Source organism: Schistocerca piceifrons, chromosome 1 (assembly GCF_021461385.2).
Source record: "Schistocerca piceifrons isolate TAMUIC-IGC-003096 chromosome 1, iqSchPice1.1, whole genome shotgun sequence".
Lineage (NCBI taxonomy): Eukaryota > Metazoa > Arthropoda > Insecta > Orthoptera > Acrididae > Schistocerca > Schistocerca piceifrons.
The window spans coordinates 788,306,745-788,319,726 of record NC_060138.1 but is presented as its reverse complement, the minus strand read 5'-3'; the positions used below and the strand labels follow the sequence as shown (position 1 = coordinate 788,319,726).

The 12,982-nt window shown below is 38.0% G+C and overlaps 1 protein-coding gene across 2 annotated transcripts in view; it reads left to right on the top strand.

Moving 5' to 3' along the window:
• The window catches only part of LOC124713109 (G-protein-signaling modulator 2), a 144,176-nt gene extending 141,983 nt beyond the window's left edge, over positions 1–2,193 (top strand). For both annotated transcript variants that reach the window (XM_047242924.1, XM_047242923.1), the window contains exon 14: positions 1,455–2,193. The gene's annotated coding sequence lies outside the window, so the exon portion shown is untranslated. The remainder of the gene's footprint in view (positions 1–1,454) is intronic.
• The last annotated feature ends 10,789 nt before the right edge of the window (positions 2,194–12,982 follow it).

Here is a 12,982-nt window from a genome sequence, read left to right as displayed (position 1 = left end):
TTAAATCACAAATTAACCTTCATACTTACTTCAATATAAGACTGTATCTCTGTGTATTCATATCATTCATCTGCTTGTTTTATTGTTTTCTATAATTTTTATGCTTCTGTTTTTCTTTTGTTCTTATTTATTTATTTCTTTCTTTATTATTGGTCACTTATAGATACAGCTGCGAATCACCCATCGTAGTACTAGTGGATGGCATATCCATATAAAAATAATTCAGGGTAACTGTTCTCAGACCTGTTTTTCATTCTTTGAAAATCAGTTATTTAAAAATTAGAGGTACTATTTGCATATTTTTTCTTAGCTTCTAAAATTTCTAGTTCTGAATTCTCAGAAACTGCAGTATTTTGACAAAGAATCGCCAACAGCTTATGATCATAAAGTCGTCCAAGACCATACGAAACATGGCTTTATTGTTAAATGTTTTGTTTGTTGTGTTGCATTTGGAATATTTTGTTTGGAAACAAGTTATGAAACAATTCAGCCCTGTGTGAATACAAGCTATGATTTATCCTGGAATTCTTCAGTTATATTAAACATTTGTACATTTGTTATATCTGCATTTCATTTCAGTAGATGTTTAGTAAAATGCACATCAAATGTCCACATGTTGCAGGCACAATGAAAATGAGGGTCATTTTATCCCCTCTGTTATCTATTCGATGCCTCTGCAGATAGGTTTTCTGTTTTAATCATTTTTGCAACCATCTCAAAGTTGTAAAATTTTGTTGGCCAATATATCATCATTTATTATTGTTACTGTTGTTATCTAACAACCTGTCCTTGTCTTCAGTTTGGTAGCATATTTGCCCTTTCCCCCTTACTATGTGTTTTAAAGTTATTTTCTGTTGTTTCAGTTATGGAATGTTCAGTAATTACAGTATTGGCATTTTAAATCACCCCCAAGTATAATTTTGGATTGTAGTGAGATCAGTGTGCAAAAAACTGTTTAAACTCTTTCTCACAAAAACAAATAAGATCCATGAGCTGTTAAACCTAAAATTTTATCCAAAATTTCAGGATTTCAAAATAAAGAATTTGTTTACTTCTTGTATATTGAGAAAGTATATATGGCCAACATAATTATCGAATTAAGTGAAGCAAACACTCTTGACAGATGTAAAACTGGTTATGCTAGTCCTTATATTTGAGATCACAGCTAAAGTGTGTTCATGTGAAATGAAAAAAAAAAAAAAAAGACTACTGTTTCTCACAAATTTAATCTTTATTTGTAGATAGGATAACAAAGAAGATTTATATAGTACTATGTTAATGTAAGTTGTTGCAAGGAGAAAGGATAGTGTAGAAACAAACTTTTATTTAATATAAAGTAATAATTGCATCATTTCTGCTATAACTGACATATCTCAGTGGAGCATTTCATCAGTATTGATCTGCATTTGTGAATGAGAATCTCTAATATTATATCCTTAAATATTCTATTTCAGGAAAGTCATGCATGACAAAGACTGCAGTATTGCCAAGTCATTTCAGCTTGATTTCATTTACTTAGAAATCTGTATGGATTCTGATAAGGAGATTTGTGGACTCATGTCTCATTACTGGTTCTGAAGTAGTGTTAGAATATTTAAAAAAGAAAAGCAAACAGTGAAAATTGATTTTGGATAGTGTGTGTGTGTGTGTGTGTGTGTGTGTGTGTGTGTGTGTGTGTGTGTGTGTGTGAGAGAGAGAGAGAGAGAGAGAGAGAGAGAGAGAGAGAGAGAGAGATTGTCATTTTTTGAAGTAAAATCTAATTCGTGGTGGCAACTGTGTGATATTGCATTCTGTGTCACAGAAATTGCCAGACTTTTTCCTCTGAAATAATTCCAATGTATGCAGTTAGATTTGTATTTGTAGTTATGTTTTGTAGCTCATTAGCATAAACTTTACATATGTGAACTGTTTCATTCTCATTTGTAGCTTTCTATGGAGGTTGTTTTGCCACATAAAAGTTTTTAAAGTGAATAGATATTACTATTAATGCAGTAATGGAATAGTTTTGTATTTTTTTTCTTATAACTGTTTTAAAGATCTTTTATTTCCTTAGAGGCTTTATGTCAAATATATTTGTGTGCAGTAAAAACCGAAAGGAATGTAGCAGGATGCATTTGTTTAGATATGGAACATGTTCACTGAATGGTCGTGCCAAAGATAGTCTGTTGAATTAAAATACTAATTATAACTGGATATTAACTTGTTACATTGTTACCAGTTTATACCTGACAGGTGGGAGAGAAGGATATATTTAAAAATTGTCTTTTAACTTCATTCCAAAGAAGTGTAATATTAAAATAATTCTGCATTAAAACAAAATTATTTTGTTAAATAATATGAGCAACATTTTTGAAAATCCAGTAATTGCAAGTACTTTTTAAGGTGCTAAGTAGTGTAGTTGCTCAATGAAAATAAGTATATATATATATATATCCATTAAATTTTTTACATAAACAATGGTCTTCTTTTCTTAAAGGCAAATGATTTGTAGCTGATAGTGTTTGAGGTACCACGAAAGGAGACAAATGTATACTTGGGCCATAAAATTAAATAAGCATCCCAAATATTTTGAGCCAACATTTTAAAAGGAAGCAGCACATAGCGATTTGTGGGCCACAACACCAATATGTTGTGCGTAGTGTTACACGAACTTTGTTTACAGCCATTCCTTCCTTGCCTTGACCCGAGTGCCTGTTAATCATGCTGTCCAACTTGAACACTTAATCTTGGTTGTCATTGTTATCATGAAGGGGAGGAGAAGTATAAGAACAGTGTACTCCTGACTGTATTATCTGTTTGAAAGAAAGCAAAGGGTATATTGCTTTAAATATGATCATGCCTTGTGAAGCATGTGGTGTTCAGATCAACACAGGATTGATCACTGTTGTAATCATCCTGCTCAGCAGCAATAAAATGATTATTTTACCTAGGCTACAGTATTCACTGATGAAATAGTTTAAAAATGTTCAGTGTGTGACTTAAATGATCTTCATCACTCTTGCCTTTCAAAAAGTCTTTGTCAAACCTGTCTATCACAAATATATACTGTGCCCCCCTCTTCACATCTTACACTTCTTCCTTTGCTATCAATCTACTTGCTGAAGAGGGCTCTTCATCTGTATTTACCTGTCTGGGTAATAATGGGCTACAGTTAAAAATGCTTATAGACCTCATTTGCACTCCTCACAATTTATAGCATGCATTTCTCTGTCATTTGTTCCTCCTCCACATGTATTATTTATTATTACTTCCTTTTTTGTTGGATGACCCATTCTTCATAGCTTTTTGTTTACAATTTTCTTTTCTTTTATTCATATTTTGCCAACTGTAATTACTTATTACCATTCTTCTTCTTAAAGTTAGCTTGAATTTTTCTCTCTGTTCTCTAACAGCCACAGTGTAGGTTTCTTGTGATACATGTAATTTCCACAAGCTTCATAAATACAGTGTAGCTACAAAATGCAAAGGAATTTCATTCTGTGTGACAAATTAAAACTGTTTTCGAAACAGTGTAGATATTTATCTCTTCCTGGGAGTACACAACCAATTGCAACTTGTGGAAGATCAAAACTTTGAGTCAGTTTGTGATGTGTGTGCAAGGTAACACAAATGGTAGTACAGTGCTTGTGAAAGACTGATCAGATTCTAATCTAGCACATAGTTATAGCTTTTCCTTTCAGTCAACACAGTGTGTACGCAGAAGAGTGTAATAATTCTGCCTGAAAGACACTTACCTTCCTCTGTTTATTTAATTTCCCAGTAGAGGAATGAAATGCTTAATGTTTTCAATGAAAAGAACAAGTCATTTTCTTCTTTTTAAAATGAACACTCATTTTACTTTTTTGCCTGAAAATGATGATGATGATGATGATGATCTGTTCAAAGGTAAAATTAAAATCTGAATTGTGCCGCTTGAAACATTGACTGTCAGAAGGCCACCAGTAGAACCTATACAGGGCACAGGGTACTCCACTTTGTTTAGGACAACATATCTTTGGACAAGCAACCACTCACTTATAGTGGACTGATGTATGATATTCACACTGGCTTTCACGCTCTTGCTCTTTTCTAGCAAAAGTACACACATTTACACACACCCAAATGCGCACTTCCCCAGCAAGATAGTATCGATTATCGAGAGCCTGGTCTAAACCCCCACTAACCTGTTTCTCACTGCCTTGCCTTGCCTTGCCTTGCCTTGCCTTTTCCATTCTGGTTTCTGTCCAGACAGAAGACAGATATGGGCTAGCACACACCCTCCCCTTCTTCTCCTTCCCCTTTCTCTATATCTCATATATGCTTTACCCTCTGAAATCCTTTCATTTTGTTGTGCAACCACGAAGTCATATGTAGAAAGACTTGACTCACACCAGCCCCTCCTTGCCGCGTGCTTCTCTCCCCACTTCAACTCAGGCACCTGTTTTCAATAATCAGTCCAGCAAGGGCTTGAAAGCTAGTATGAATACTTTTTTCTGTTACGTGTGTTATGCTCCATATATCAGTCCACTATAGGTGAATGGTTGCCTTTCACTTAGAATCAGTCATGTGAAGTTTGTTGATGAAACATACAACGTAGACGTTATGTGGCCTGTAGAAGTGTTCTTGTGTTAGTGAGATGATATCAGCTGAGTCTTAGTTTCAGCTGTGGCTTTGTACTTACTTCTTTGCTGTAGATTTCACGATTCTGTTGAGAATGTACAGGGATTCAGGTACAATAACATATTGAATGTTTTTAACTTTTTTTCGGCCTATGGTTTACTTTCACGTAAGTTGTTGTGAAGTTTCAACATCACCATGTATTCATACTAAAGCGGACTAATAATTTAGGTCTTGTTCTGAACAGTGGTATCTGCATTGTTATTGTATAACATAAATGGATTTTGTATCATCAAACACTGGGACATTACGAAATAGTAAATGTTGAAAAATTTGTGGTGTCACTGACGATGAATTACTGAGTATATTGGAGGAATCAAATGTAGAGTATCCAGAATTATTCAGATTTTCTGATGAAGATGATGTGATTGTTGGTACAACTGTTGGTGAAGGCAGAATGACAACAATTGTGTCAGTAATGGCAAGAGATTGATTGGTTCTCGTCCAGTCACAGCACACTGTCATTGTCACTGTCACTAGTATTCATTTAAAAGGGCTTGCACTTACAGATCAAGAAAAAATTACAATAATAATGCCTTAGATTCTACAGAGAAGTGTTCTGTGAAACCACACACAAGTTCTCAACAGATTTTTTGAAAAGGGGGTAATTAACTGATTGCGACTAAGACCAACAGATACAATGCAATGTTTAGATGGTAAGTATGTAAATCAAAGTGTATGATCAAAATATTTTTTTGGATTAAAGGAGACCACTAACTCAAAATTAGAAGCACTGAGTTGTCTATTGACAACATACAAAAAGAAAGAAAATGAGCTGGAGTAAAATGACGACACAAATATACACATGTGTGTGCCACTACATGGTGCTGGATGGACCAACAGTGCTAGCAGGAGGGCTAGGTTGCAGTGGGGCTAATGTCAGGTGGGATGGGTGGAGAGGGATTGGGGGTTTGTGGCTAGCAGCTCGGAGGGAGCCAGTTTGCCAACTAGAAACGCAGGGGGGAAGGGATGGCAGGTGTACACACTAGTAATGTGATGCATGGTTGTCAGAGGCAGTTGAGAGTGGTACATGATGAAGGTTACATGATTTGAGAGGTGGTATGATAATGGAGGAAGGGTCAACTGTTGGGTGGAGGATAAAGGGAAACTAAGTTACCAGAGATTGAGGCTAGGACAATTATGGGAGTGGAGATATGTTTTAAGGATAACTCCCATCTGCATAGTTCAGAGAAGCTAGTGGTAGAGGGAAGGATCCAGGTGGCCTGTGTTGTCAAGCAGCCATTGTAATTTAGCATGTTGTGCTGAGCCATGTATTGCAGTCAACTTCCTGGCAACAGTTTGATGGTGACCATTCATATTGGTGGGCACAGCTGTTTGGTAGTCACGCCGACGTAAAAAGCTGTCCAGTGATTGCAGCAGAGTTGCTGTATGACATGGGTACTTTCACAGGTAGTCTGACCTCTGATGGGGTAGGATAAGCCAGAGACAGGACTGGAGTAGAAGGTGCTGGGTGGGTGGATTGGGCAGGTCTTTCACTTTGGTCCGTGCAGGGATATGATCACTGTGGCAAGGGGTTGGGGGAGTGGGAGTGACATAGGGATAGACTAGGATGTCCCTCATTTCAAGGCATGATAAGAGATAATCAAGGCCATGCTAAATGATATGGTTCAGTTGTTACAGTCCAGGGTGATGGTGTGTGACAGGGGGGAGGGGGACACTCCTTTGTGGCAGATTCTTGGAGGTGGTGGGAGGATTGGGAGTGTGTGATGATATGGTGTGGGAAATCTGTTTTTGAACTAAGTCTGGGGCGAAGGGAGGGGCTATTGCCTGTCTTTGAAGGCCTTCATGAGACCTTCAGCATACTGGGAAAGGCAGTTCTCGCCACTGCAGACGCATCGTCCATGGGTGGCTAGGTTGTACAGGAGGGACTTTTTGGTGTGGACGGAATGGCAGCTATTGAAATGCAGGTGCTATTGGTGGTTAGTAAGTTTAATGTGGACAGAGGTGTGAATGAAGCCATCAGAGAGGTTGAGGTCATTGTTCAGTAAATTAGTGTGTTGGGTAGAAGAAGACCTTGTGAAGCAAATGGGAGAGAAGTTGTTGCAGTTGTGAAGGAATGTTGATATTGTGTCTTTGCCCTGAGTCCAGGTCAAGAAAACATCCCTTCAAAGAAAAAGTAATTGAGAGACAGGATAGAATCCATAAGGAGTATAAGGAATGAAGTGGTGGGTTTGGAGTCTGAAGGACATTGGGAGATCGTGAATTATTGGAAAGAAATGAGTCCTAAACAAATTTTCAAATTCTTTGGCATTATTGTGTACATGGGACTGGTGATAGTATATCCAACAATAGATTATAGGAGCACAAATGGTCTGTTAAAGAACAACATTTTGTCTACAATAATGAGCAAAAATTGCTTTCAATAACTCCTCCAGTGCACTGATTTCACAGACAATAAATCAGGTAAAAAAGATGGTGAAACTTAAATGTCATAAATAAGACATTAAGATTTTAAGACTGTCCAATAGCATTGGATATCTCTGTATATGGTGACTCAGAGACTGCATAAATTACGTGCCTAAAAACTTTGCAGAAACTGTCATGCTGGAGCTTAAGAATAATTATTTTGGTGAGCATTGAAAAGTTGTTACAGTTAACTACGACGTGTCAGTTCCTGTCGCAAAATAGCAGCTTCAAAATATGACAGATTTTGTGCGGGCGTTGATATAGAACAGAAGGCATCTTCTATCAATTACTAAAAATATAAAAGACGTGAATTGGTAGAGAAAGTGTCATCTGTTGGCACTGTTGTTGGAAAGTGGAAGGACAGAAAGCAAATGTTCTTTCTGTCAACAAAGCATACATTGCAATATAGTTCCATAAGAAAAAGCCTGATCTGCAAATGAAAAACTAAAACTAGCAGCTGTCACTGAATAACAACAAAAGAAAAACAAGAACTAGACATTTCAGATCAAATGGCTTTGTAGCACAATCACTATTTTTTGCGCATAAAATACCGTAATGATGCTGCCACAGCTAAAGCGAGAGGTAATGGAAGCGAGTCAGATTGGTGTTGACTAGACACTGTTCACTATTACACCAGGGGTGGCCTAATGATACGACAAGAATTGCCACTACTTCGCCAGGCAGTTACCAGATCTCAAGGCCAGATGTGAAACCAGCAACGAAATGATAACCACACAGCACAAAGACAGCCACTGTGACTGCAGTGTGATGGCCTGATTACTTCATGCCTGAGCCATAGGCTGTTAGGGCTGTGTGATGGGTATTGATGCCTTGGCAAAACAAGTGCACACCAAGCTTGTATAAATACCCCTCATTTTTAAGTAGATGCATGCAGTATGGCAGCTGCAAGTGTGGTTTGCAAGTCAAGATGAATCTATGAGCTGCCACCACGAGACTTGGCCTCCACTTACAGCAGACTTACTGTTGACCGAGTCTCATGTTGTGGACTTACCGCCTTCCAGCCAGTGGGATATCTCTAGCTCTTGGGGTCTATTGTCACTGTCTATCAATTTTCATCTTAGTAGCAAAACAGGACTTGCAATTGTTTTGAGAGAGTAGCACATTCGGACAGTGCCTTTTATCGATTGTGGCTTTGAGAATTTTTACAGTTTTACCAACTTTATCCATTTGCATCTTAGACTTTTACATATCTATTCGGATCTCCGAGCGGGGACTAATCAAGAGGACGCCGTTATCAGGAGAAAGAAAACTGGCGTTCTATGGATCGGACCGTGGAATGTCAGATCCCTTAATCGGGCAGGTAGGTTAGAAAATTTAAAAAGGGAAATGGATAGGTTAAAGTTAGATATAGTGGAAATTAGTGAAGTTCGGTGACAGGAGGAACAAGACTTTTTGTCAGGTGACTGCAGGTTTATAAATACAAAATCAAATAGGGGTAATGCAGGAGTAGCTTTAATAATGAATAGGAAAATAGGAGTGTGGATAAGCTACTACAAACAGCATAGTGAATGCATTATTGTGGCCAAGATAGACACAAAGCCCACGCCTATTACAGTAGTACAAGTTTATATGCCAACTAGCTCTTCAGATGATGAAATGTATGATGAGATAAAAGAAATTATTCAGGTAGTGAAGGGAGATGAAAATTTAATAATCATGGGTGACTGGGATTCGACAGTAGGAAAAGGAAGAGACGGAAACGTAGTAGGTGGATATGGATTGGGGCTAAGAAATGAAAGAGGAAGCTGCCTGGTAGAATTTTGCACAGAGCATAACTTTATCATCGCTAACACTTGGTTCAAGAATCATGAAAGAAAGTTGTATACATGGAAGAACCCTGGAGATACTAGAAGGATTCAGATAGATTATATAATGGTAAGACAGAGATTTAGGGTCAAGATTTTAAATTGTAAGACATTTCCAGGGGCAGATGTGGGCTCTGACCACAATCTATTGGTTATGAACTGTAAATTAAAACTGAAGAAGGTGGGAATTTAAGGAGATGGGACCTGGATAAACTGACTAAACCAGAGGTTGTACAGAGTTTCATGGAGAGTGTAATGGAATAATTGACAGGAATGGGGGGAAAGAAATACAGTAGAAGAAGAATGGGTAGCTTTGAGGGATGAAATAGTGAAGGCAGCAGAGGATCAAGTAGGTAAAAAGACGAGGGCTAGTAGAAATCCATGGGTAACAGAAGAGATACTGAATTTAATTGATGAAAGGAGAAAATACAAAAATGCAGTAAATGAAGCAGGCAAAAAGGAATACAAATGTCTCAAAAATGAGATCGACAGGAAGTGCAAAATGGCTAAGCAGGGATGGCTAGAGGACAAATGTAAGGATGTAGAGACTTATCTCACGAGGGGTAGGATAGATACTGCCTACAGGAAAACTAAAGAGACATTTGGAGAAAAGAGAACCACTTGCATGAATATCAAGAGCTCAGATGGAAACCCAGTTCTAAGCAAAGAAGGGAAAACAGAAAGGTGGAAGGAGTATATAGAGGGTCTATACAGGGACGATGTTCTTGAGGACAATATTATGGAAATGGAAGAGGATGTAGATGAAGGTGAAATGGGAGATACGATACTGCATGAAGAGTTCGACAGAGCACTGAAAGAACTAAGTCGAAACAAGGCCCCGGGAGTAGACAACATTCCATTAGAACTACTGATAACCTTGGGAAAGCCAGTCCTGACAAAACTCTACCATCTGGTGAGCAAAATGTATGAGACAGATGAAATTCCCTCAGACTTCAAGAAGAATATAATAATTCCAATCCCAAAGAAAGCAGGTGCTGACAGATGTGACAATTACCGAACTATCAGTTTAATAAGTCGCAGCTGCAAAATACTAACGCGAATTCTTTACAGACGAATGGAAAAACTGGTAGATGATGATGGAACACGTGAGGCAATACTGACCCTACGACTTATCTTAGAAGAAAGATTAAGTAAAGGCAAACCTACGTTTCTAGCATTTGTAGACTTAGAGAAAGCTTTCGACAATGTTGACTGGAATATTCTCTTTCAAATTCTGAAGGTGGCAGGGGTAAAATACAGGGAGCGAAAGGCTATTTACTATTTGTACAGAAAGCAGATGGCAGTTATAAGAGTCGAGGGGCATGAAAGGGAAGCAGTGGTTGGGAAGGGAGTGAGACAGGGTTGTAGCCTCTCCCCGATGCTATTCAATCTGTATATTGAGCAAGCAGTAAAGGAAACAAAAGAAAAATTCGGAGTAGGTATTAAAATCCATGGAGAAGTAATAAAAACTTTGAGGTTCGCCGAAGACATTGTAATTCTGTCAGAGACAGCAAAGGACTTAGAAGAGCAGTTGAACGGAATGGACAGTGTCTTGAAAGGAGGGTATAAGATGAACATCAACAAAAGCAAAATGAGGATAATGGAATGTAGTCGAATTAAGTCGGGTGATGCTGAGGGAATTAGATTAGGAAATGAGACACTTAAAGTAGTAAAGTAGTTTTGCTATTTGGGGAGCAAAATAACTGATGACGGTCGAAGAAGAGAGGATATAAAATGTAGACTGGCACTGGCAAGGAAAGCATTTCTGAAGAAGAGGAATTTGTTAACATCGAGTATTGATTTAAGTGACAGGAAGTCGTTTCTGAAAGTATTTGTATGGAGTGTAGCCACTTATGGAAGTGAAACATGGACGATAAATAGTTTAGACGAGAAGAGAATAGAAGCTTTCAAAATGTGGTGCTACAGAAGAATGCTGAAGGTTAGATGGGTAGATCACATAACTAATGAGGAAGTATTGAATAGGATTGGGGAGAAGAGAAGTTTGTGGCACAACTTGACCAGAAGAAGGGATCGGTTGATAGGACATGTTCTGAGGCATCAAGGGATCACCAATTTAGTATTGGAGGGCAGTGTGGAGGGTAAGAATCGTAGAGGGAGACCGAGAGATGAATACACTAAGCAGAATCAGAAGGATGTAAGTTGCAGTAGGTACTGGGAGATGCAGAAGCTTGCGCAGGATAGAGTAGCATGGAGAGCTGCATCAAACCAGTCTCAGGACTGAAGACCACAACAACAACATTCTGGTGTTATTCATACACCAGTTAGCACAGTTCATAAATGAACTTTGTAAAACATTAGTGGATTTTACTTTTCAGCTAACATCTGATATTATTAGTCTTTTTGGTTCACAAATTTAGTTCTGGTTTTTGTTCTAGTATCAGTGGAGCTTCATGGTGCTTGCTAATGACTGCGGATGCCTAATTTCAGAAACTGTTTCGTTGCTGACTTGTATAAATAAAACTGTATAAAAGGCTTGGACATCAGTTTCAAACATATTTTTCTGAATAATAAAAGACATTATAAATGTAGGATAGCTCCATTACAACTCGGCAGTAAACAATGCAGATCAATACTACATGACGAGATAACAGGGAGCAGCAATGGTGCCAGAGTTACAGGTAAGGACATCAAAGTCAGGACCTCTTGAGTACCAAGCACTCTTTGGGTGTTGTCAACTGGAACGGCTGCTGCTGGGCTGCTTGTATGTCGTTACACACTCAGGGCATATACGCGGACAAGGAAAAAAAAAATTCCCGGACTTTTTCCCAAATTTCCCCTACTAAAAATACACTTTCTCCCGGGTGAAAACACACTTTTTCGGTGTTAAGGGACGGTATATTTTCCCCTCAGAACTGTAAAACTTATCTTTTGAATGGTTATGGTTTTTTACACGGGGGTAGAATTTCCCGGCACTTTAGAAAATGAAACTCGGGGGGGGGGAAGACATGTTTTGGAAAGATCTTTGATTTGAAGAAACATGTACCCTGCATATTTTCGTATTACAAAAGTATAAATTCTAATTCCATCAAACACCACGTGTTACTTTCCCAAGCATTGAAATCGAAATTGGGATGTGCTTTTGTAAGCCTGCCATAGCTCATGTCACGTGATCTCGCCAGCTGGCGGATATTCAGAGCATAGGACAAGTGATGTAGTCAGCCAATTAGCAACATCACTGTTAAGTAGCGCGAACACACAAACAAGCAAAGTTAATGATTTAAATTGATATACAAAGTGTTACTACAAGAAAAGCAAAACTTTCATGTATAATATTGGTCTCTAAGGTTAATAAGCTGCAAGAGAAGCTAAGCTTCAACATCTAACGTTGATCTTTTTGCGCGTGTTACACTTTAAGATGTATCACACAAATACACCAGTAAAATTTTTAATAACAAGATAAATGTCTGATCTCCTGGGCTCAAAATTCTTCTAAATGGCTCGTCATCAAAGAGTTGATTTTTAAATGAGATTCAAACGCTGTGTGATTTAAGAAATTAATCCTACATTCTCACACATAGTTCAACTTGCATAAAAGGAAATTTACTTTGAAAGTACGCTTTTCAAATCATCATTCGCAATATTTTCCTGTGACCTGTTAGAAATAGGTTTGTTTCAGCAGTTGACAAAGAGCACCAGATGCCAGGCACCACTGCACTTGCGGAGCTACGATGACATAGGAGGCCTGTATGTTCATAATTGTAAAACAATAAAAGATCTTACATTATGACATAAAAGAAACAAGACTTCAAAGGATACCCCAAGAGCACCGGAATTTCTTGAACCATACTAAAATGTGCACATTTAAAGTGCACATTCATATGTCCAGATTCCCAATGAAGTGGTCCTCGACCTGATGTTAGGCTTTTCAGTGTGGTTTTTGGGATGTAAATTTTCTTGGGGTACCAGTACTGTATTATCTCATATTTGGTTGTTTGTTTGTTTTTTTTTCCATAATACCATACGTGCTAGAAGATGAAAACGTGCACTTAAAATGCAGCGAACAGTTGAAACTAGCCAATAGTGTGGAATTAAAGACTTCGTTTCAAATACAT